This window comes from Equus caballus, chromosome 15 (assembly GCF_041296265.1).
Source record: "Equus caballus isolate H_3958 breed thoroughbred chromosome 15, TB-T2T, whole genome shotgun sequence".
Classification (NCBI taxonomy): Eukaryota; Metazoa; Chordata; class Mammalia; order Perissodactyla; family Equidae; genus Equus; species Equus caballus.
The window spans coordinates 84,289,538-84,312,724 of NC_091698.1; the positions used below are offsets into that span (position 1 = coordinate 84,289,538).

The 23,187-nt window shown below is 44.8% G+C and overlaps 1 long non-coding RNA gene across 1 annotated transcript; it reads right to left on the reverse strand.

Moving 5' to 3' along the window:
- Nucleotides 1-15,638: 15,638 nt before the first annotated feature.
- LOC102149102 (uncharacterized) lies at nt 15,639-22,774 on the reverse strand. Its single transcript, XR_011426540.1, has 4 exons — nt 22,286-22,774; nt 18,871-19,005; nt 18,460-18,594; nt 15,639-18,238 (listed from the first exon to the last, which is right to left on the reverse strand). It is a non-coding gene; the product is annotated as an uncharacterized lncRNA (long non-coding RNA).
- Nucleotides 22,775-23,187: the final 413 nt, after the last annotated feature.

Consider the following 23,187-nt stretch of genomic DNA (forward strand, 5'->3'; position numbering starts at 1 on the left):
GATCTTGTCTGATTGCAAAGACTCCTGCGCTTCCCACTAGACACTGGGACCTATCACTTTGCCGTCTTAAATTCTTGATGTCTCTGCAAGGAACCTGGGCCCCTTCAACACCAGGGACTTCTTCAGTAACCTCGTTTCCCAACTAATAATCAGGACTTTTGGATTTTTTTTCTAACCTGTGGTTTTATTTGTATATTAAATCTTACAAATGTGTGAAATAAGATTCAATCTTAAGGATTAACCTAATTGAAAGTAACAAAATTATTTAAAAGAGAAAATTTAGCTCTCCAATGCAATACAACCCAATTTTTTAAATTAGGACCGTCCTTGCCTTTGTTAACTTTAATGGTTTTTTTCCGCCTCTAATGATTTTTTTTATTGAGGTTATGATAGTTTACAACCTTGTGAAATTTCAGTTGTACGTTATTGTTGTCAGTCATAGTATAGGTGCACCACTTCACCCTTTGTGCCCACCCGCCACCCCCCTTTCCCTGGTAACCACTAATCTGTTCTCTTTGTCCATGTGTTTATCTTCCACCTATGAGTGGAGTCATACAGAGTTCGTCTTTCTCTGTCTGGCTTATTTCACTTAACATAATACCCTCAAGGTCCATCCATGTTGCTGTGAATGGGATGATTTTATCCTTTTTTACGGCTGAGTAGTATCATATTGTATATACATACTCTATCTTCTTTATCCAATCATCAGTCGATGGGCACTTAGGTTGCTTCCACGTCTTGGCTACTGTGAATAATACTGCAGTGAACATAGGGGTGCCTGGGTCTCTTTGAATTGCTGATTTCAAGTTCTCTGGATAGATACCCAGTAGTGGGATGGCTGGGTCATATGGTATTTCTATTTTTAATTTTTTGAGAACCCTCTAATAATTTTTGATTCCAATAACCTGACTCCAACAACTGGGCACCCTCTAGCTGCCCAAATCCTTCCTTACCTTATGCAGTTCAGCTGCTGGCAAACAAGAGCTTCTGGTGTTCAAGAGGGTAAGGTTTCTTATCTAGGAAATCCCTTTAGAGGATTTATAAGAAAAGAACACAGGACTGGAAGCCAAAGAACATGAATTCTAGTGTTTGATCTGCCCCTTGGAAAGTCATTTCAACTCTTCAGACCTCAGTTTCATGCTGAATGTGGACACTGGGTCAGTGGTTCTCATCCCTGAGGGTGCACCAGTCACCAGTGGTCTTTTAAAAGACCCAGATGCCAGGGGTGAGCCAGAGTCTGTACAGTATTTTCTCCCCAGTTTTCCATAAAGAAACATTTCAAAGATAGACAAAAAGTTGAAAGAATAGTATAATGAACAAACAATATGCCCAAGTCAACAAATGTTAACATTCTGCTATCTGTGTATATTGATATATATTGAATGAAAAAAATATATATATATAATAATATATAGGGTTTTTGCTAAGCTGTGTGCAAGTAAATTCCAGACATCACAACCTTTCACCCCTAAGTATTTAAGTATATATCTCTCAAGAACGAGATCATTTTAACCACAATACTATTTTAATTCCTTAAAAAATTAATGTTTCCTAATATCTAAACCATATTCAAATGGTCTTTTATAGCTTTTTTTTTTTTTTCAAAAACAGTATCCAGTCAAGGTTCGTACATTACCTTTAGTTGTCATAAATCTTTAATCTCTTTCAAGTCTAAAACAAAACACCTCACTTATTTTTTTCTGACACTGAATTTTTAAAAAGACTGAGCTAGTTTCTTGTGGAGTGTCCCATATTCTGGATTTGTCTGATTTTTTTTTTATGGTATCATTTTATTTGTTCTTCTATTCCCTGTATTTCCTGTAAATTAAAAGGTAAACCTAAAGGCTTGAGTAGATTCCACTTAAAACATTTTTGACAAAAGGATGTCATAGATGATGCTCTCACCTTCCTATTGCAACATGTCAGGAAGTCCAGAATGGCAGGTTGTCCTACCGATAGTGTTAAGTTAGACGATCTCTAGATCTCTCCATTGTGCAAGTAGGTTATTTTTCTCTTTGCAGTTTTCTGTAGGGTGTTACTTTGCCGTATGAGAATAACCTGTTCCCCAACAACCTATCCTCCTTGTTTTAACATCCATTGATGATCTTTTTTTTACTCAGTAATTACATTTGAAGGTGCACAATGGTGATTTTCTAACTTATATCATTCCTTCTTCATTTATTAGCTAGTTTTCTTCTGTAAAGAAGAGATTTCTATCATCAACTGAAGCTGAATTATAGTTCCTCCTAAAAAGGCAGGATAAATGTTAATTTCGTTTTCTTTAATTACCAATATTCAGAGTGAGAAACTGGCTTAAGAGTCAGTTCCAATAGTCACAAAGAAGTTTTTCCCTTTTATGTAATTTTCTTTAATTTTTTAGTATCACTATAATGGATTTTTATTTACTGTTTTGTCAAATAAAAATGGCAAGCAATAGGATATATTGGAGAATATGAGGAAGCCATTTGATATAAACCTAATTTGGCCTGACCTTGTCTTTCCAAAAGGGCCTGACTGGGGCCGTTGAGCATGCATTGTATATCTGCTTTAGATTTTCCCTACGGCAAGAACAAAGGCCCTTCAGGTAAAGGTGCAACTTCCCTCCCGCTCCCAATGTTGGCGTCTCCTTAAGGATTAAGTATCTTTCCTTAGGCTAGAAGCTGATTGCTCTGCTCACCTGTGACCGCCCAGCTGGAGACAATAGACTTGCCTCCTTCTACGCCCACCAAGATAGCAGACCCACTACCTGCTGTGTCCATCAAGTGCTGTGCCAACATGGCAATCTTGTGACTATTGTGGGAGGGACATTTCAAGCATATGTGAAACACCCTCTTTGAGGGTATATAACCGCCCTGTGTACCCCCACTTCTTTGGAGTGCTCTGTTCCTTTGTGGAAAGACTCTCCCGGGTTATAATCCTAAAATTTAAGCTCAGAATAAACTCACCCAAATTTTCATTTATAGATTGGTTATGGATTATTTTCGTCAACAGTTTTATAGTCAGCCATGGTCATTGATGCGGGGTCGGTGAGCCGAGGAGTCGAAAGAAAGATTTCTTGGACTCTCAAGATCTGGCAGTAGTGCTCTTTCATTTAGAGAATAGAATAGCATGGGGACAGGGCCCATGGGCAGTCAGAGCTTCTGCTGCCAGCATGGCGACAGGACCCACGGGCAGTCAGAGCTTCTGCTGCCAGCATGGCGACAGGACCCACGGGCAGTCAGGCTGCTGCATGGGGACAGGGCCCACGGGCAGGAGGAGCTGCTGCTGCCCCGAGTTGAGGGTTAGGGTTAATTTTATAAGTCATGGGTATGTGAGTCATCTCTTTACAAGACAAAGGAAGGAACATGAAAAAATGGTTAAAATGGTATCAGTGCAGGTGGGGTCTGGTCATTGGGTGATCCCATGACTTTTAGACAAGAATCAACTCGGATTAAGTAAAGGTCAGAAGCCACCACCCTAAATCAGCTACGTGAGATTGCCAGACAGCAACCAACTTAAGTTCTTGCCTTCCCCATTAAGAGTTTCTAGGGACAAGGTCATCTCTCTTCTTCCTGGTACAGAGAGGGAGGCACCTTTAAAAGACAGAGATTTACCTTACAAATGTAAATGTGTCCCAACAAGGGCAAGTTCCATTCCCCAGAGCCTCCCTCCCTGTCCCAGTTTATCAAAAGCAATCAGCCCCAAACAATCCTGATGCCAAAGGGACATATCCTGGGGTGGCCAATTTCAGGTCCCTACAAGGTCATCCCCCCTTCCTTCACAAATGCAAATATCTCTCAAAGAGCAAGCAAATTCCAGTCCTCGGAGCCTGCTTCTCATCTGCAGTTTTAAAAGTAAGCAGCCTAAAATCCTCATCAGTCATTATTAGTTTTCATGGTCGAATTTCCCCAAACTTGGCCATTGGGAGCCCCTTCAAGGTTGTCCAATGTTATTTTGACACACTTCCTTCTTTGCTTTCTGTCACCAGCTGTCTCAGGTTAACTTTGTACTTTCCCTGGCCCAGACCTGGAATCTGCCATTTCTCCAAGGTACTCTGGTTCCTTTTTATAGGGGATGATATGTAGAAGCCACTGTCTAATGCACAGCCACTGGACTAGACTTTAGCGGATTTAAAGGTTCATTTTAAACCATGGAATCTTCATTCAAATGAAATCTGTCTCAGGAGCTCACAATGTAAATAAAGTTTCATCTCTCGAGGGATGTCCTCAGAACCTTGGACTCCACAGGTCACAGAAGCTCTGGACAATGGAACAGCCACATTTTCTTTCAGCCCCATTGCTCTGTATTCCAGGTTGAAGTTTCAGACCCCACCCACAGGCCTCTGGAGCCTTCTGCCATACTTCTCACTATGTACTTCCTTCCCAGGCTGTCTGACCATGCAGAGGCCTGGTCCTAGCAGGAGAAACCCCTACAGGCACCTTCTTATCAGTAGCAGGAACAGCCTGGAGCAGAAGACCACTCAAGACCTGGGCTGCCTCAGAGATAAGAAACAGCCCTTCAGAAATAATTCAGGACAAAGGTTACAGAGTATCTGCCATAGACTGAATGTTTGTGTCCTCGCCAAAATTCATATGTTGAAACCCAATCCCCCATGTGATGGTATTTGGAAGTGGGGCTTTGGAAGTGATTAGAATGAACTTAGTGCTCTTATAAAAGGAACCCCAGAGAGCTCTCTGATCTCTTCCCCAATGTGAAGATACAAGAAGTCGGCGGTCTGCCACCTAGAAGGGGACCTTCACCGGAACCTTGGAACATGCTGGCATTCTGACTTCCAGCCTCCAGACTGTGAGAAATACATTTGTGTTGTTTATGGTCCACCCAGTTTATGGTATGTTGTTATAGCAGCCCGAACAGACTACAGACAGTATCTCTCTCAGTCTATCATCAAACTTTTGCCCCCTCCCCTTCCTCCTCTCCATAGAATCCCCTCTAGTGAGGGCCCCAGTGACTTCCATGATATCAAATCCCATTGTCGATTCTCAGACCTCATTTTACTCAGCATCTATCAGTATCGTTTGACACAGTTATTCACTCTGTCCTCCTTGAAACATTTTCTTCACTTGGTGTCCAGGCATCCACTATCTTGGTTCTCCTCCCACCACACCAACAATTCTTTGTTTTCACCTCACCCACCTCTCAATGGAGGCATGCCCGGGGCTCAGTCCTTTGCTCTCTTCTCTCCTCTGTTCACACTCATTCCCTTAATGGTCACACCTAATTTTAGTTTTAAAAATATCTATGGGTTGAAGACTTCCAAATTTGTATTTCCAGTGCCAACGTTTCCTCTGAATTCCAGGCTGGTGTGTTTAACTGCCTACTTGACGTCACATGTCCAAAATCAAATTCCCAATCTTGCTCCACATCCCCCAGGCTTCTCCCATGTCAGTATGTGGCAATTCCATTTTTCCAGTTGCTCAAGTAAAAAACCTGGGAGCCAGCTTTACACCTCTTTGTCTCGTGTGCTATATCTAGTCCATGAGTAAATCCTGTCACTCAAATGTCTGCCTAACCAGTGGGGCCTTCCTTGGCCACCCTATGTAAAAAAGCAACACACACACACACACATATACACACATACACTCCCTATTCTCCTTACGCTGCTTTATATTTTCCTATAGCATTCATCACCATTTAATATTTTTTGTGTGCTTGTTGATGTCCTTATTCTCTCTTTGTCCACCAGAATGTAAACTTCTTAAGCTCAGGAACTTAAGATTCACTCACTGCTATATCTTGGTGCTTAGATCAATGCCTCCTGCATCTATTAACTATCTGCTGAGTGAATGAGTGAATGAATGAGTGATCTGAGAGGCATCATACAAATGTTAAATTATTAATAAATATTTATGTTTAAATAGCAAACAATGATAAGTATTTGTGTAGAGTCGATAGTTTCAGGGTTCAGGAGAATTTATAAGCTTTCTTTTAAAAGGAGATACCATATGAACTGTTTCTTGAAATTCTTGAATGGAGTAGAAAAGCAGCAGTGGCTTTTTAGTCTCATTACTTCAACCTGCATTCACCTGCTATTTACACCTAACACATTGTTGGTAGTTTGTAAGTGTTAATTAAAATGTTTATTAATACAGAAGTAATTCATGATTTGGAGTCTGTTTTTTTGCCTGAATTTACATAATGAGCCCTCTGTGGCTTATTAAAGTGCAGAACGATTAGAGCATCCTGGCAGCCCAAGTGGAAAGGGTGTGGTCCTTAGGGGACGGGGCAGACATCCTCTTTTGTCCGGGGTGTAGAAGGGAGGAGAAGGTTCCGCTATTTAACCTGGATTCTCAGCCCAGGGAAGTAGATGGAGGAAAAGAACAACATTTATTGCATATCTATTCTTGAAGGGCTTTAGACACAGTGTCTGTGTTGCATTGGTCACCACCACATTCCCAGTGGCTAGCACTGGGATTCAAACCTGAGGATCTGGAGGCTGTTCCCCTCCTCCTGAGTTGTGCTGAGATGTCCCTGACTGCCCATTGTCCAGCACACTGACATACCTATGTCTTGCCTGATTTGTGTTTGGGAAGTACAGCCACCGTTCTTGTCTACAGGGTCAGTGATCCTGGCTCCCTGACGTGTCCCAGGGGCCTGCGAACGTGGGCAGTGGGGGCAGGGAGACTCTGCAGGAGAAAGCTGGGGCTCCCTCCAAAAAGCTGACACGTTCACAAGCTCAGACACCTCCAGATGGATGGGACAGCTTCAAAATTGGGTCCTCTGCCTCAACAGGTTAGTATTACAGCAAAGACTTCCTGAGCAAGTGAGACTAAAAGCTGGGAAGACCTGGGGGCACAAACCAGGTTCAGTCTGTGTGCAGTGGGTATCCTCAGGTTGGCATTCAATGCCCTCCATAATTTGGCCTCACCCTCCTAATTCAGCCCCATCTCTCTTCACTGGAGCCTGCTGGGTAGCAGTCCCTTTCTGGACTCAGTCTCTCCTGACCCTCCACTCTGCATCCTACCACACAACTCCCCTCCACAGATTCCTCTCAGAGCATCTATGATGCTTCCTGCGCTCCTCAGATCACTGTCTGCCTCCTCCCCAGCATCTAAGTCCCTTGAGGGCCAGAGCTCCTGAATCTCTGTATATCATCCCCCTAGTCCTCCAGGCAGGAGCTCCTAACACAAGGTGGCCGCCCCACTCACTTTGACAAAAATGAACTGAGCATCTTCCATACTCAGGGAACTCTACCTCCAACCACTCTCTGTCTCTTCAATCCTACCTCCCCTCCGAGCTCCACCTGAGACAGGGCGAGTGGGAGGAACCAGGGGAAGAATGAAGCAAAGGCACAAAGGTGTCGAAAAACATGAACGGTGAGCATCCTCCTGGGGCCAGAGTGGGTGAAGAAATGATGGAGGAGAGTTAGAAAGGATGACTGGGGCTAGAGAATGAAGGAACCAGGATGTTATAGCTGGGGGTGAGGCCTTGGTTCTGTGGGCAGGGAGGAAGTTAGTGATGTGATCAAGTCTCTGTAGTGGCAGCAACTGAAATCACATCGTTTTCCTGGCTAATTGGGAGAGAGGCAGGGACAGTCCCATCCCACCAAACACAACATTCCCAAAGCCCCCCTTCACTTGTGAAGCAACGATAGACATTTCCTCTGGTCTGCATGTTAATGCCTAGTTATTTAGTTTACACATGTATTTGGTGTTTCCTTTGACAAATAAAAATGGCAAGTAATAGGATATATTGGAATATATGAGGAAGCCATTTGGTGTAAACCTAATTCGGCCTGACCTTGTCTTTCCAAAAGGGCCTGAGCGAGGCCGTTGAGCATGCATTGTATATCTGCTTTAGAGATTCCCTATGGCAAGAACAAAGGCCCTTGAGATAAAGGTGCAACTTCTTAAGGATTATGTATCTTTCCTTAGGCTAGAAGCTGATTGCTGCGCTCACCTGTGACCACTCAGCTGGAGACAATAGACTTGCCTCCTGCTACGCCCACGAAAATAGCAGACCCACTACCTGCTGTGTCCATCAAGTGCTGTGCCAACAGGGCAATCTTGTGACTATTGTGGGAGGGACATTTCAATCATATGTGAAACACCCTCTTTGAGGGTATATAACCGCCCTGTGTACCCCCACTTCTTTGGAGTGCTCTGTTCCTTTGTGGAAAGACTCTCCCGGGTTATAATCCTAAGATTTAAGCTCAGAATAAATGCACCCAAATTTTCATTTATAGATTGGTTATGGATTATTTTCGTCGACACCTTAATAATTGGTAAGTTCATCTTCCTTATTAATGATCTTGGATCGTCTCTGAGCCTTCTTGGAGAGGGAGAAAGGAGAAAGTTGTCACAGAAGCCTTTGAGGATCTGCTAAAAGCCATGGCCTCACCTTTCCAGGAAATGCACGTGCACCCATCCAGAAACAATTTTACCTCATCTTTCCAGTGGTTCTCAACCTTGGCTGCACATTGGGATCACCCAGGGAGCTTTATAAACTATTGATGCCTGCCTCCCACCTCCAAAGTTGTTAATTTAACTGATCTAAGTGTAGTCTGGACACGGGGTTTTTTAAACTCCCTAGGAGATTCTAGTGTACCCTCAAGATTGAAAAGTATTGTGCTAGGGAATTGTGGATTCCAAGTTAAGACCCCTAGCTTAGACCATAAGTTCCAGGTGTGTCCATTTAACTTCGCATGGTGAGCAGCACCTACCTGGGTAGGGAGGGGAGGAAAGAAAATGGCCAGTTTGAAAGAGTGAGGAAGTCTTGAAGCTGCAAGCAAAGAGAGGTGGTGTTCTCATACATTCCAGAAGGTTGCAGAACACTTAGTGAAAGGGATGCTGAAAGAGAAGACAAAGAGCAAGAAGTTTAATTGCCTTCCTGAAAGATGGATGGAAGTCCAGCAGACAACACCCTTCCCCCCCACATACTTCACCTGCCCCAAGGAGAGCCGCAAACATTATCAAAAGGCTGACAGAATCGATCTTTGGGGAAAGTCAACCAATTAAACATGTGGTTTGGTTGGTGGGTGACGTGGGTGGAGAGAGGATGGCATCTGTGGGGCTGAAGGAAAGCAGCTGTGAGGGTGTGGAGGTTTGGAGATAATGGACTAAAACCCTCGGCTGGAGGAAGAGAAGATTTAGGTCATGGTCAAGGAGAGGCATTCCTGAGGTGGGTGGGAAGCTGGGCGGCATCGCAGCAGCAGGAGAGGCAGCTGTGGTGGAAGAAGAACTTCGAAGAAGCCGAAGGCCCGACTCCGCCAGTCACCACCCATGAGACCCTAGTCAAGAACCTGGCCCTGGTTTCTTATCTGGGACTGGTGTGATGATAACATCAGAGGAGCACACCATCTCAGATGATTACCAGATCATCTCCAAGGTTTTTTTCCATTGTAAAGTCCCACAAACCTAGGAAAGTGACCTCCAAAAATGCCTTTAAGGTTTTCAAACCTGTATCCATCGGAATCACTGGGGTGCTCACCACCAGATGATATGATTCAGTGGGTGGGGGATGGAGACCCGCAGGTACTTTATAATTCTCCTCTTGTGCTTCTGATGTTGCGTGTGCTTTGAGAATCATTGTTCTAGGTCATTGTTTCTCAACTCCAGGGCATCTTGTCAGAGGGCAGATTCTGAGCCAGTAGCTCTGAAATGAGGCCTGGGATTCTGCACTTCTAACAAACTCGCAGATGGTGCCAATGCTGCTAGCTGTATATCCTTGCTGCTCAAAGTGTAACCCAGGCAACATCCCTAGCAGCAGCAGCAGTAGCATTTGGGAGCTTCTTAGGAATTCAGAATCTCAGGGCCCACCCTAGACCCACTGAATCAGAATCTGAACTTTAACAAGATCCCCAGGTGATCTGTATGCACGTTAAAGTTTGAGAAACATTGTTCTAGAAGAAGTGACTTACTGATCAGGGAACCAGGTTGAAACTTGGGAATGAAAGGACAAAACTCAGTTCCTTAAAACAGAGTTGAAGTTAGGGAAGCGCAGGGGTTTCCATGTGTTTTAGTTACTGCCATACTTGTGGTCCTGCCACATAATAGGTGCTCAACAAATATTTGTCAAGCAAATGGGTGAGGTAAGAGTCCAGTTTCTGGAGCCAGAGCATGAGGCTAGAGTGAGGCCAGTAACCATCATTACTTGATGCTGCCTACTAGGGCCAAGGTCTTTCTAGCCCTCTGCCCAGGACAAGATTGATCCTGATGCTGGCAGAGAGAAGAATTCACTGCCATGTGAGACAGAAGTGTGTCAAGTTGTCTCATCTGTGAAGATTAAAAGGCTATGTGGAAATACAGCCAAGAAAATACACTGGCCTTCTCAGGTAGGTCTGCGATAAGAACCAGGGACTGAGCCAACCAGTGGGGACGTGGGTGACAGAGAAGTCCCAGCTCCAAAAAGAACTCATCTGTTCTATAGGAGTGATTTCATGAAGCTGCCTCAAACATGTTTAAAATGGGCAGAATTTAATACATTCAGGATCAATTCTAGCACTCTTCTCTCTCCTCCATTTAAAACAGATGTCAGTAAGACATATCCTGCAGTCAAAGGTAACCAGTATGGCTCTTGTAGATAAAGTCCAAAATCCATGTGATATAAGCAGTTGGGGAAACATTAAATCCTACAAAGAACAAACACTGTTTGTTATTAACTAGCCTTAGAGGAAGGGATCAATAACTCATATTTGTAGTGATTTTATTCCTCGTCTTCAGGGGAGCCAGCCTAGAAAAGAAAATGTTTCTTTTGTTTTTCCTGTGTGTAGCATTATCCAGACTTTCTGGATAACCTTGACAGTAGAAGTTAGGATTTCAGCCTAAATAAATCCATTCTCATCCTGCCCTAGGAACAAGTTAGGCTGAAGATTTCTGACAGATTCTTCAAAACGCCGGGCCCTTTCTCCTAGCAATTATTTTAAACATACTGTGAACATGGGAGAGTGCCTTCTAAAGCAGTGTCTTTTTCTCATCAGGCAGTAGCATTTTCTTGATTCCCGCAAATGAACTGAGTAAACAGTAAGTGTGCATTCCCAAGGGCTCGCCTACCTCTGCCTTGGGCTGGCTTCCACGTCTGGTAAAATGACATGTTAATGGCCATACCAGCCATGGCGAAGTTCCCCTGAATAACTATTTTCAAAGGAATAATAATTTTCCCTCACTGCTTCCTCCCCGCTAACCTCATCCTCAACCTAATTCTAACTGTCCCAGAGAGCCCGGTCCCACAGAGGGACAATCCTGTGAGTGTCTCTGCAACTTCTCCAGAGGCTTTGAAAGATGGTTCCTGCCCAGCACGCAGTCCCCCAAGCTGCCAGGTGCATCTGAGGAGGGAAAAAGAAATCAGACATGGTACTCATTGACTACCAGACAAGTGATTTAAATTTCTGCACTCAAATGTCCTGCCATAAGTTAGTGTGAATGTGCCATTGCACCTTTCTTGGCTTGTGAAAAAGAATGGCTAATTAACTTTCTCGGTTGCTTGGAATAGCATTCAATGGATGGCAAGTCACCATCGCATGCAAATCATCAGTCTCTTAAAGCCGTGTTTGAATGGGTCCATGTCTCTTTTTGTTGACCGAGAGAGACAGCGAGCGAGTTGTCATGTTCACAAGGATGACCTAATTCGAGCTTCTGTGGTTTGGGATCCTGCCTGCCTGTGTTTCACCCTGTTTTGCCTTCAAGGCAGGAGGCTACATCTCATAGCCGGGAGATTGTGGTTAGTTTCCTGGCCTTGGACCGAGGTGGGGACACACCTGCACCCCTGAGGGAGGGAGAGCCTGTGGAGGGTCCATGAGGCCAGGGCTGAGTCACTCAGCTGGGAGACATGTCAAATGGCATTAGAACATCAGTTTGGCACTGAAGGAGCAAGAACCCACACCAAAAATTCTTAAATATGCTAACAATCTAGTCCATTTTCAAACTAAACCAAGGAAAGAAATGAAAGTTTGGTGTCACCTTACACCAGCACTGGGATTTGCTATTCATGTGAAATCACCCCAAAAGAAACCTCAACTTCACCCACACATCCAAGGGAGGTGAAGGGCCCCCATCCGATAACATTTCATCCCACAGGCCCCTCTCTACCACTCCCTACGCATCACAGTCCTGTTCCAAGACCATGCAAATTTGGAAAACCCTACTGTAAGTCGTCTTTGATTTTTCTACCCAAATCACTTTCCTCTCTCAGAAAATTGTTTGAATGTGGTGTCCTAGTCAAAAGAAACATAAGTTGAACTCCAAATGCCTTAAAAATAATGTAAATCTTTACTAATTTTCTTGAAACAGTGGCCATTTTTCTCACCTAATCTCCCACTCTACAGCCGCACCCAGCCCAGTCTCTCTCCAGAGAGTAGCTTCACACTCTTTCATAGTAAATTAATTTAGCCTGTTTAATTTCTATCATCCTTCCATCCCAGCCCATCACCTTAATCCAACTGCAAGGAACGGAGGGCCAAGCAGCTCAGAAGCCTCCTCCAGAAGACTGGAAGGGAAGAAAGGCTGTAACTACTTATGCCTCAGGGTCTTGGTCCCAGAAACAAGAACAGGAAAAGGGAAGCAAAAGGATGCCTGTCGTGCTGTTAGTACCCAAGGGACCTTCTCCATCCTCAAGATGGCAGCCTCCTGAACAGGACTGGGTTCCGACATGGCGACCCTGATGCTCACCAGCAGGCAGAAGGCAGGCAGCAAGATCCTCAGGATGCTCCACAGGGTCCTGGGACAACTTTACCCAGACAGGGAGAATCACAACAATCTGCACATGTTTCTTTCTCTCTGAAGCTAGAGCTTCTGAAGGATTCAAATGGTTTTGATGTAATATGGTGTGCGGCTAAAAGAGAAAATCAGAATCCACATCAGGTTTGATTTTCATTCCAGGGAGCCATTTCAGATGAAGGAGGCAAAGCCTTTCAAAAACGTCTTCTATGATTCGGAATAATTGGGTCCAATTTAATTTGGTGGAGGGTGGAGTTGAAGAGGTATGCAATTGCTTCGAGTGTGTTTTGCAGTTTCCAGAGTCACTAATTAGCTCCACGACATAAAGGTTAATGAGATAAAACATCTATAAATCAAGTTGATGGCTGATTCAAGAAGAAAACCCCCAACTCCCGCTCTGCTATGATAACTCTAGAATTTCACTCTTTCAGCGTATCCATTTGATTAAATTCAATTCTGTGTGAATATATACAAACAAATGTATAACTATAAAATTCATACTTAAATTTTAAACTATCTTGCTCAAAGCTCCTTTCTAAATTTAGTTATTCAGTACTAATAAGTCAATAGTTAACTATTAACAGAATTAATCATATCAGAATTAACTGACGTGATGGAAGGCTTAGGCGTCACCCTTCCCAGAGAGCAAAAGTCTATATTTTACATTTAAAAACGAGCTCCTTATATTTGGACATAAAACAAACTCCGTAAAATAAAATTACAGATTTTATTGACTGAAGCTATAGAGGAATTTGGGATTTAGAGAACGTTCTGGTGAATCCTTTTGTAACTTGAAGGGTTCTATCCCACTTAAATCTTCTGTTTGTATATGAGTTTTCCAGATGGTTACGAGCATAGGCTCCAGACTCAGGTGAACCACATCGACCCCTTGGCTCTACCACTTACTAGCTCTGTAACCTTGGGCAATTTTCTTAAGGTTTTGTGCCTCAGTTTCTGCATCTGTAAAATAGGGATAATAAGAGACTCTATGTCATAGGGTTTTTGTGAGGATGAAATGTGGTAATTCATGTTAATCACATAGCACAGGGCCCGGCGCATAGTAAGTACAAAGTAAATTATGATGATTACAATAATGAGTGCCGTAGGGCCCACCTGGACTAGACTTTTCTTCCAGAGCCTCTGGCAAGGAATGTGCAGCCTTGAAGCATGGATTTGATAAGACAACTTCTTTGCAATTTATGATGGAAGTGTAGTTGTTCATTGTTAAGGTAGCTTGAGTGCAATATTTAGCAATTTTCCTTTTATCAAGGTCTGGATGCACCTACTCTTTTTTTCCCCCTCACAGACTCTTTATTATTATTTTTTTTAACTTAAAAGATTAAAAGTTATTGTGTTCTGGGCATCCAGATCCCCGGGAGATGGGAAACTAGCCTGGAGTCTCATTCATATTTGATCGATGGGGCCTTGCATAGAAATGGCATACCCTACGGGATATTTTGAAGCTTTGGCTATACAAAGGAAATTTCCAGATCTTCTGATGCTCTCTGATCCTCTGATTGGATCCGCTTCCTCCTGGAAGATCTCGTGGGGAAAACGGTCTGGTGGGAGCAGATTCTCAGAACAACCATCCCATTTCTGAGTGCCTCCACTGTGTGTGTGTGTGTGGTGTGGGTGTGTTTGGGGTGTGTGTGGTGTGTGCAGCATGTGTGTGTCCATACATGTGAACATGTGCATTCCTAGTAGGCAAGGATATTCTCTTCCACTAGAGGTTAAAGAGCACAAGTGAATGGCTGTGTGTAAATCCTAACACAAAGTATCAATTACTCGCTCTGACGACCAGAGAGTGAACCCTACTTAAGTTAAAAGGGGAAAGAGTCAAGGAGAGAAGAGGAAGATGAAACTCTGCAAAGTGCAGGGCCTTGCAGCTGCAGCCCAGTTGGCCAGACCCAGCCCAGCTGACCTTTGCTTCGTCTTCGAAGAACAACACAGGCTTGCGTCTGCCTATTGCATCAGCGGCTCCCATCTGCCCTTCCCTGCCCCACCCTGGAAAGTGGTAAGGAGAGTTAAGTAACAGCCTCTGAGGCAACCGCTCAGGCAGGGGGAGGTCTGAGGGAGACTGTCTCACTCCTTCCAGCCAGGCCCCACCCAACAGGCGCTTCTCAAATCCAAGTCCATGAAGGGAAAGTACTCATCTGGCCGAGTCCTCTCCTCTGTCCTGATACTGCACGTACTCCCCGTCTACCTCTCCCTGGGCATGTGTGGGGTGATGCACAGGACCTCTGAGCCTTCTGTTTTGGCCAAGATGGGCTCTAGAATTTTAGAATGTTAGAGGTGGAAGACCACAGAGGGTAGCTGAAACAACACTCCCATTTTAAAGATGATAAAATTGAGGCCCAGAGAAGCACAACGACCTGCCAAAGGCCCAGAGCTAGACTGCATCAGCTTGTTCAGACTACAGCCCACGTCTCCTCTCTCCTGCACAACCTCAGGGACAGCTAGAGGACCAATGTGTTCAGACTTGGCCAGTCTTTGGATGGAAGACAGCCTCAGAAATGAGTGCTCAGTGGTCTGTGAAGTCGTATAAGCTAGAGAGTAGGCTGCTTAGGAGACTCTAAGGAGCGAGGTTGAAACCCATCCTGAACATATGCAGAATCCAAGTCTTTAATCCAAGTCTTTCAGGAGAGCAGGCCCATTTCAGGCCGAGCTGGGAGAGGAGCAGACTGAGGGAGAGAGAGCCCTTCTGGAGCAGTCCCAGGAAGCCTGACTTATGCCTCCATCTTCCCTAGGCCTTCAAGCCCTGCTGATCCCGGGAAGTCCAGGGCCACTGAGGCAGGTCCCAGGTTCCAGGCTGAACTCAACCACCAGGCCCACCGTGGGAGGCTCAGAACGGGCAAAGAGAGCAGCCATCCACCGAAGGTGTTAACACGAGGCTCCACGGCACTGGGTTGAGATCAATAACTGTTGAGAATGTGAGTTGATAGAAAGGGTATATTAGAAGCCATAACCACACACAAATTCACACACATATTCTTTCTTTTAAAACCACTTTATTGAGACATGATTGATACAAAAGCTGAAGATATTTAATGTACACAGTTCGATAAGTTTGGAGTGCAGACATATTCTTCATTAATGTGGAGCTTCATTGATGCTCTATCCAGGACGTAGGCAGCCTCTCCGAGAGGGTCACTTGCAGCTGAAAGAGCAGCCTCAGTGAGTTTCAGCTGATGACCAGTCTACGCTGGCTCCAGCTCTTCCAGGGGCCTTGTTTAATAACCACTTTCTTTGGCTTTTAACCCAAGGCTGCTGGCAACACCTCTGTCCTGCGTTTTAAGGCTTTTCCTGGACTCTGGAAACCATCCCGAAAGTCTCTCTCTGAGCGTGATACTGATTTGACAGACACTCGGGCTGTTTATCGGGCATGTGTGGTTTTGCTGAAGGGGACAGGTTCTTTGACCAACTTCTAAAACTGCCGCTGAGGACTTGAGAGTTTAGCCATGTTCTCTTGCTGACACCCGGGTCCTGAGTGGTTAAAATTCTTCTACCCACCTTTCTGATTCAGGTCTCTACTTTTACGATGCCATTACTTGTCTCAAATTTTCATAATCATCTCAAAGGGGCAAGAAGCATTCTTCCTTCTTTCCAGCCCGATGTGGACAGGTTTTCCAGCTGCCAGTCCAATGCTGGGCCCACCGGGTACCCTGTGGGTACAGCCCTACCTCATCTGAGGTGCGCCCTGGGGAGGGCCCTCAGGTCCACACGAAACCAGTAGGATAGGGCTTCAGTGTGTCCGTGGGGCTCCTCATCAGGCCACCAAGCCCCTAGCACACCTAGTAAGTCACCCTGACACATCACCCCTCTCCCTCCTCTGAAGAATGTTGGGGAAGCAAGAGCCTATGAATCGGGCAACCCCATAGAAAGGAGCAGGGAAAGGACGTGAGTTCTGGGGTGACAGGGAGATGGTCTGTGGGCAAAGGGGTCTGGCAGAGTCACAGTGGGGAAGCAGGTGACTGTTGAGGGATCAGGGAAAAGGCCCACATGAAGGAGCCCCAGGTAGCGGAGGGAAGTCCCAACCAACACCATCAAATGCTTTTCTATTTTTTGCTTAATGGTTTCACCAGTCAACTCCAACGTTTGCTCTCACTTTCTGCCCCTAAGGAAGGAGGTAGAGGATAGCTGGTCTGAGGATTTGGAATTGGGGGCTATTAATTTCCAAGTATGGGAAAAATCCATTAAAAATGAGCACTCATACTGTCTTCATTCCATTCCTGGCAGAGACACCAAATTCCAAAGGAGAGCTGGACAACATAATGTAAAGGGAAATCAGAGATGAGATCATTTAATCAACATCTCATTTTACAGATGAGAAAACTGAGTCCCAGAGAGGTGCTCAAAATCACTCAGCCAATAACTGCAAAACTGGTGGGACTAGAACTCTGGCTTCTAACTCCCAGTCCAGGCGTTTTCTTCCCTTCCACCCCAACCTGCTACCCCTGCCCCTCCCAGATGCCACGACTGTTTAAGGGTGAAAGTTGGCCTTGGAGCGCCCTCCTCTGGCTCCAGGGAAGCCGCTGGAGCAGCTACAGTGTAGGCTGGTGTTCTCTAACTCGAGCGTGCAGCGGAATCCCCTGCAAGGCTGGTTAACGCACAGACTGCTGGGCCTACCCTCGTCTGATTCAGCAGGTCTGGGGTGGGGCCCGACAATCTGCATTTCTATCAGGTTCCCAGGTGATGCTGATCTGCAGAGTCAAAGGACATTTACTGCGAATCTCTGGTGTGGTCAGATCTTGTGGATTTCGCAGCCAGAACATCTGGGTTCAGGTCCCAGCTTTGCCGCGCATGTACTGTAACCTCGAACACGATGTTGCTCAATCTCTTGGCGTCTCAGTCTCTTCATTTGATGATGGTAACAGAAACCCAGTGGGTTAATATGTAAAATAAATCAATCAGACGTCAAATTACCTGAGGAGTGCCGTACTGATGCTGTACTAATACAGAGATGTCACTGTGGGCCAGGGGACGTCCATGGTGACAGAAATTCTCTTAATGCTGCTCAAAAAATACTCCAAATCCAGCAGAAATGGTGTTTAGCCTTACACAAATATTGCCTGAGTAATTATTAGGGCCTGGCATCAGGTTTACAAAGATGAATGACACAGTCCCTGCCCTGGGGGAGCAACTAGGAAGAAAATAAACATGCAAATCCTAATAATTATCCTACTGGGTGAGGAACAAGGGAAGGAATGCTAGGCCTTGGAGCACAGAGCAACCAACCCTGTCTGGGGAGTCAAGCAAGGCTTTGAAGAGGCGTCTGATTTTTTAGTAGGGTCCTGAAGAGTGAATAGGAGTTCTTTAAGAAGACATGCCGCAGCAGGCACTTCAGGCAGAGGAAACAGTACATGCAAAGAAGTCACAGAGGTGTCAAAATGCATGTTCAGGGAAATAGTAATAGTTCTATGTAGCTAGAGCTCAGTGGGTCTGGGGAGAGAGAGCAGAAGAGGGGATTGGCAAGGAAGGCTGAGGCAAGATTCTGCAGAATCCTGGATGCCATGCTAAGAAGTGTGGACCTGATCGTGAGTCTGGTGAGAAGCCGCTGGAAGACACTCACCGCTTCCCTGGAGGATTCCCTGGGAAAAAAAAAAAAAAAAAAAAAAACCCTAATGAATGCCCAAGATGAAGATTTATGAGCCCAGGGCCTTCACCTCCCTCCTCAGCACCCCCGCCCCTTCAATGCCTTCAAGCCTCCCCTGCCAGGAAGCCAAGCCCCAAAACGCCTCCTGACCTGGGCGGGGAACCTTGGGAACAGGCTCCCCTGGAAGGCACAGCAGCGTGCAGGGCAGCCTCTTACCTTCATCAGATAGGTGGCACTTCCCCGAAGGTTTCCTCATTCCCTCTCCCCATGGGTGTGGAGTCACAAGGAGAACAAAAGGGTGTTATCTGAAGCTAAGAAGTTTTAGGTGGGGGCGGAGGGAGGTGTAGGCACCTGTGGGGTGGGAGAACGAGTGAACACTCTGGCAGCACTGATGCAATCCGGGAAGAGGCCTGTGGAAACCTACACCTGGGGAGCCAGCCCCTTGCCTCCCTGACCTCCTTGAGGTGTGGAGAGTTTGGAGCTGGAAGAGGCCTGAGAAGTGGTCTATGCCAGGCGCCTCCTTTAAAGAAGAAATAATGAACACTCACCCTGCCCTCTCCCCATACCTGACTCTGAAGGTGTAAAGCCCCAGTCTCGAGAAAACGTGCATTTTCTGTGTCCACTGACCTCTGTCCCTCCTCTTGAGTCTTTCCCATAGTCCCCGGCCAGCCAAGTCCTTGCCCCTCTTTCAGACTCCGCCTTTTGTTTCCAGATAGGTATCCGCTGGAGGGTGCAGAAAGTGGGCTCTGCTATTTTTGAAAACTGCAATGTGAGAACAGGGGACAAACTGCTAATCTAAACTGCGCGGGTTGGGGGTTTTATCCCCGTTCCTCCATCTCCTGTGGAGGTGGAAGCAAATTGCTCTTGTGGGAATAATCCTTTTTGTTTTTAGGAAAATATTTTAATAGGTCTTTGGATTATGCAAGGATAAAACTTAAACCTATTCTGGAAAAGAGACAATGCAGTTCAGAACAATGTAAAGCTACAGGGCCTGCATCGTCGTTGTATTTGTAAACGGTGGTTTTCATTTGGAATGAATGGCATTTTCAGGGTTTATGGGGAGTTTTGCTGTGTGCTGCAGCCGGGCCTCCGCTGTGCTTTGGGGAGTTGAGGGAGGGGCCTGTGTCCACAGTGGGAGAGAGCAGGACTGAGCTGGTGACCGGCAGGGAGAACATCCCGGTCCGTGTAGAATCCCCAGGAGTCCTCGCAGACACTGGAGGAGGGAACCCAGGAAATGGCTTTACTGGGCCTGGGGTTGTTCCTCTTTCGGTGGGGCTTGCCATCTGTTCTCTCTCAGGAGGGGCTACTGAGAGCATCAAAGCCAGTGCAAACCCCACTGAGCTCTTTCTAAAAGGACTACAAAGTCAGGTAAAAGCGGGGCATCTGCCCCTGGTGTGTGTGTCATTGTTGTGTGTCCCTCCCCTCCCCGCCTCGTCCCCATGTCCCCCCTCACCCCCACCCCAGCCAGCCTGGGAGTGAGAGCGCCCTGTGAGAGCAGAGCCTCTCTCCACTCTGTTCTTTGAGGAGGCCTAGGATCTGACGGGATATCACAAAACCAGTAGAGAGCCTCTCAGTTCCTAAATGTTTTACTTTGAAATTTTTCTTTTTCCCAAATACTTTGAAAAGGTAAAATACTTTATTTTGAGAAAGTTGTTCTAGGATGCTGGATCATCCTGGGGTTAAGGAGGCATGTTCTGCCAGGCATAGGGAACTGGGTTTGAGACAGTCACCAAGGGAAGGAATAAATGGGCATGAGGGGGTTAAAGCACTTCTGCCTTATATTAGAGTAAAAATTGCATGAATCTATTATTTATATAATAGTATATGATAAACATATTATAAATATATTACCATATATGTATATTATTTTATAACATAAATATAAAATAATTAAAAATAATTTATAACAGAAAAATTTATGTTAATGTAATGTGATACACTATAGAAAACATAAATAATACATAAATGTGTAAAAACCATAAATATCATCAATTATACTACCAAAAATTAATTGATGCTAACATTTCGGGATACTTCCTTCAGCTCTTCCTCCACGCACATAAACAAACGAGCAAACAAGTAACTAGATACAGTGAACATCCACCCCCACTTATTCTACAGTCCCAACAGAAAGAGAACATGGTTCTTTCCCACTAGTTTTAGCAATAATCCCAGGGCCAATTCTTATTGGCCCAGCTTGGGTCACATGCCTATGCCCGAATCTAGAACCCACAAAAGCCAATTTAACCTATAAAATAGTTTAAATGAAGAAAAACGTATACTTTTTTGAGTTGTTAGACTTAATGAACTAAATGAGACCATTCATGTGGAAGTTCTTTGCAAATGTAAATAATTGTTAATCATTAATTATAAATATTATTATTAATATTATCACCAACTCTTTCCTCATTGCCCTTCTGCCTCTCCTCTTCTTGGTCGATCTGTTTTTCTGCTTTCTTGTCTTCCCACCGAGTCTCCATCACTTGGTTAACCAGGCTGAGGTGGACTGGGGAGGAGACCAAATGCTATTTATAGCAGTGTTTCCTTGGGCAATGTGGCGTGTGGTGACATGAGAACACATCATTTAAGGGATACTTCTATCTCTCATTGCAGCCAACGTGGTTTCTGAGAACTTTGTCTACAGGGAGGAAGAATGTAGAGAACACTCCCCTCTCCCAGCAAAGGCAAACCCTGCCTTTTACACGGCCTGGTCGACCATTTAGGGTGTGGATTTTGGTAGACCAGGAGTTTGTTACTCAGGGGGTGCCTGGGATGGGTGCACTTGTCAGTAGACCTCCAGAAGGACATTTCAACGGGAGAGGCCAGAGAATAACAACCAACCCAAAGCCTGAAGACGACATCAAATGAAAATTGGCATTTTAGTTTGGCAAATTGAAGGCTGGGAACCCATCAGGGACTGTGAGGACCAAAAGTCCTTTATGGAATCTTGGACATGTCAAATAAGTAGTTTTGGAACAATTAAAACAAATTCCTACTTTTAAAAAGTGAGTGGTTGACAATACATGTATGCTGGAATTGAATATTTAAGTAAATGGATGGCAGATGGTGGGAGCCAGGTTTCTTATTGTTGAAGTAGATGTTTACAGATAAACAAGAGGAGAAGGCTAGAATGATCCATGCAGTAGTGAATTAGAGTTGAAGACATTAGTGGAAACTCATGTTTAACTTAATGTAGGTACAGGTGGTTACACATGGAAATATTTATAGATATATGTACCCCTATCCATTTCCTTGCTATGTCAGCTGAGAGGATCTAGAAGCAATGACATCCCAGTAGCAATAAGCACACCTAGCACCCAGATCTTGGTTTCTAATACCACTCTCCAACAAAAGGACTAGGTCACCTTGGAGAAATGCTTGATTTTAGAACTGGGAGAGGAAATACGCAGGATGATCCAGGAGCTTTTTGTTTGTTTGTTTTCTGCTGAAAATTTACCCTAAGCTAACATCTGTGCCAATAGTCCTCTATTTTGTGTGTGGGTCACTGCCACAGCCTGACCGCCAACGAGTAGTGTAGGTCCTCACCTGGGAACTGAACCTGGGCTACCGAAGCAGAACACACTGAACTTAACCACTAGGCAACAGGGCCGGTCCCCAGGAACATGTTATAGAGCCAGACAATAAGAGAGTGCTCAAAAACTGCACAATGATGGGCGGAGAGAACATGAAGGGACATAGGAGCCAACTGAAAGAGTTCCCAATGGCTAAAGCTGGAACAATTTGAGCAAAAAATAAGTAAATTATTATTGTAGTATAACCCAAAGGACAAAATAAATATCCATGAGTCCATTCTGATATGAATAAATAATTGAATAAACAGATAACTGAGGAAGAATAGATAAATCTCCCATGCAGAAGAATTCCAAATAGTTTGTGTAGATACTCTGCCTTCAAGGAGGTGGAGCATAGCTCCCCAATCCCTAAGTGTGGGGTGCCCATAGTAACTTCCTTCCACAGAGGAAGTATGGACAGGGGTGTGGGGGGAAGTAACTTTACAGTGCAGAAACTTGTCAAATACTACCTTAGCCAGGTGATCAAGGTCAGCATCAACAGTAGTAGGTCATATCGATAGGATGTACCCTTGATCTGATGTGATGAGAATGGTGCTTCACCTCTGTGGTCTTCCTCCTGCAAAAATCCATAACCCAAGGCTAATCATAAGAAAACCATCAGACAAGTCCCAAGTGAGGGACATTCTACAAAATATCTGACCAGTACTCCCCCAAACTGTTAAAGTCATCAAAAACGAGAAAAGTCTGAGAAACTGTCACAGCCAAGAGGAACCTAAGGAGATATGACAACTAAATAATGTAGTATCCTGAATGTGATCCTGCAACAGAAAAAGGACATTGGGGGAAAACTAAGGAAATATGAATAAAGTTTGGATTTAGTTAATAATGGTGTATCAATATTGGTTCATTAATTGTGACAAATGTACCCAGATCTTGGTTTCCAGTACCACTCTCCAATAAAATGACAAGGTCATCTTGGAGAAATGCTTGATTTTAGAACTGGGACAGGAAATATACACAGTTTGAGAACTCCATACCAGCCTTGTGATTTTTCTATTGTAGGGGAGGAAGACATTTCCTCTTCCCAAATGGGGGTTCGTCTGGCTGGAGAACAAATTAAATTCACATGAGACAGAGTAGCAAGAGAAAATTAAACAAAGCTTTATGAGGAACCATGGCCCGGGGCCTTTCTTCCTGAAGGAAGAAAGGGCACCGAAGAAGTGGGGTGCACAGAGTGGTTATATACCCCCAAACGGGGTGTTTCACATGTGATTGAAATGTCCCTCCCACAATAGTCACAAGATTGCCCTGTCAGCACGTTGCTTGATGGACACAGCAGGTAATGGTCTGCTATCTCGGTGGGCTTAGCAGGAGGCAAGTCTATCATCTGGAGCTGGGCAGTCACAGGTGA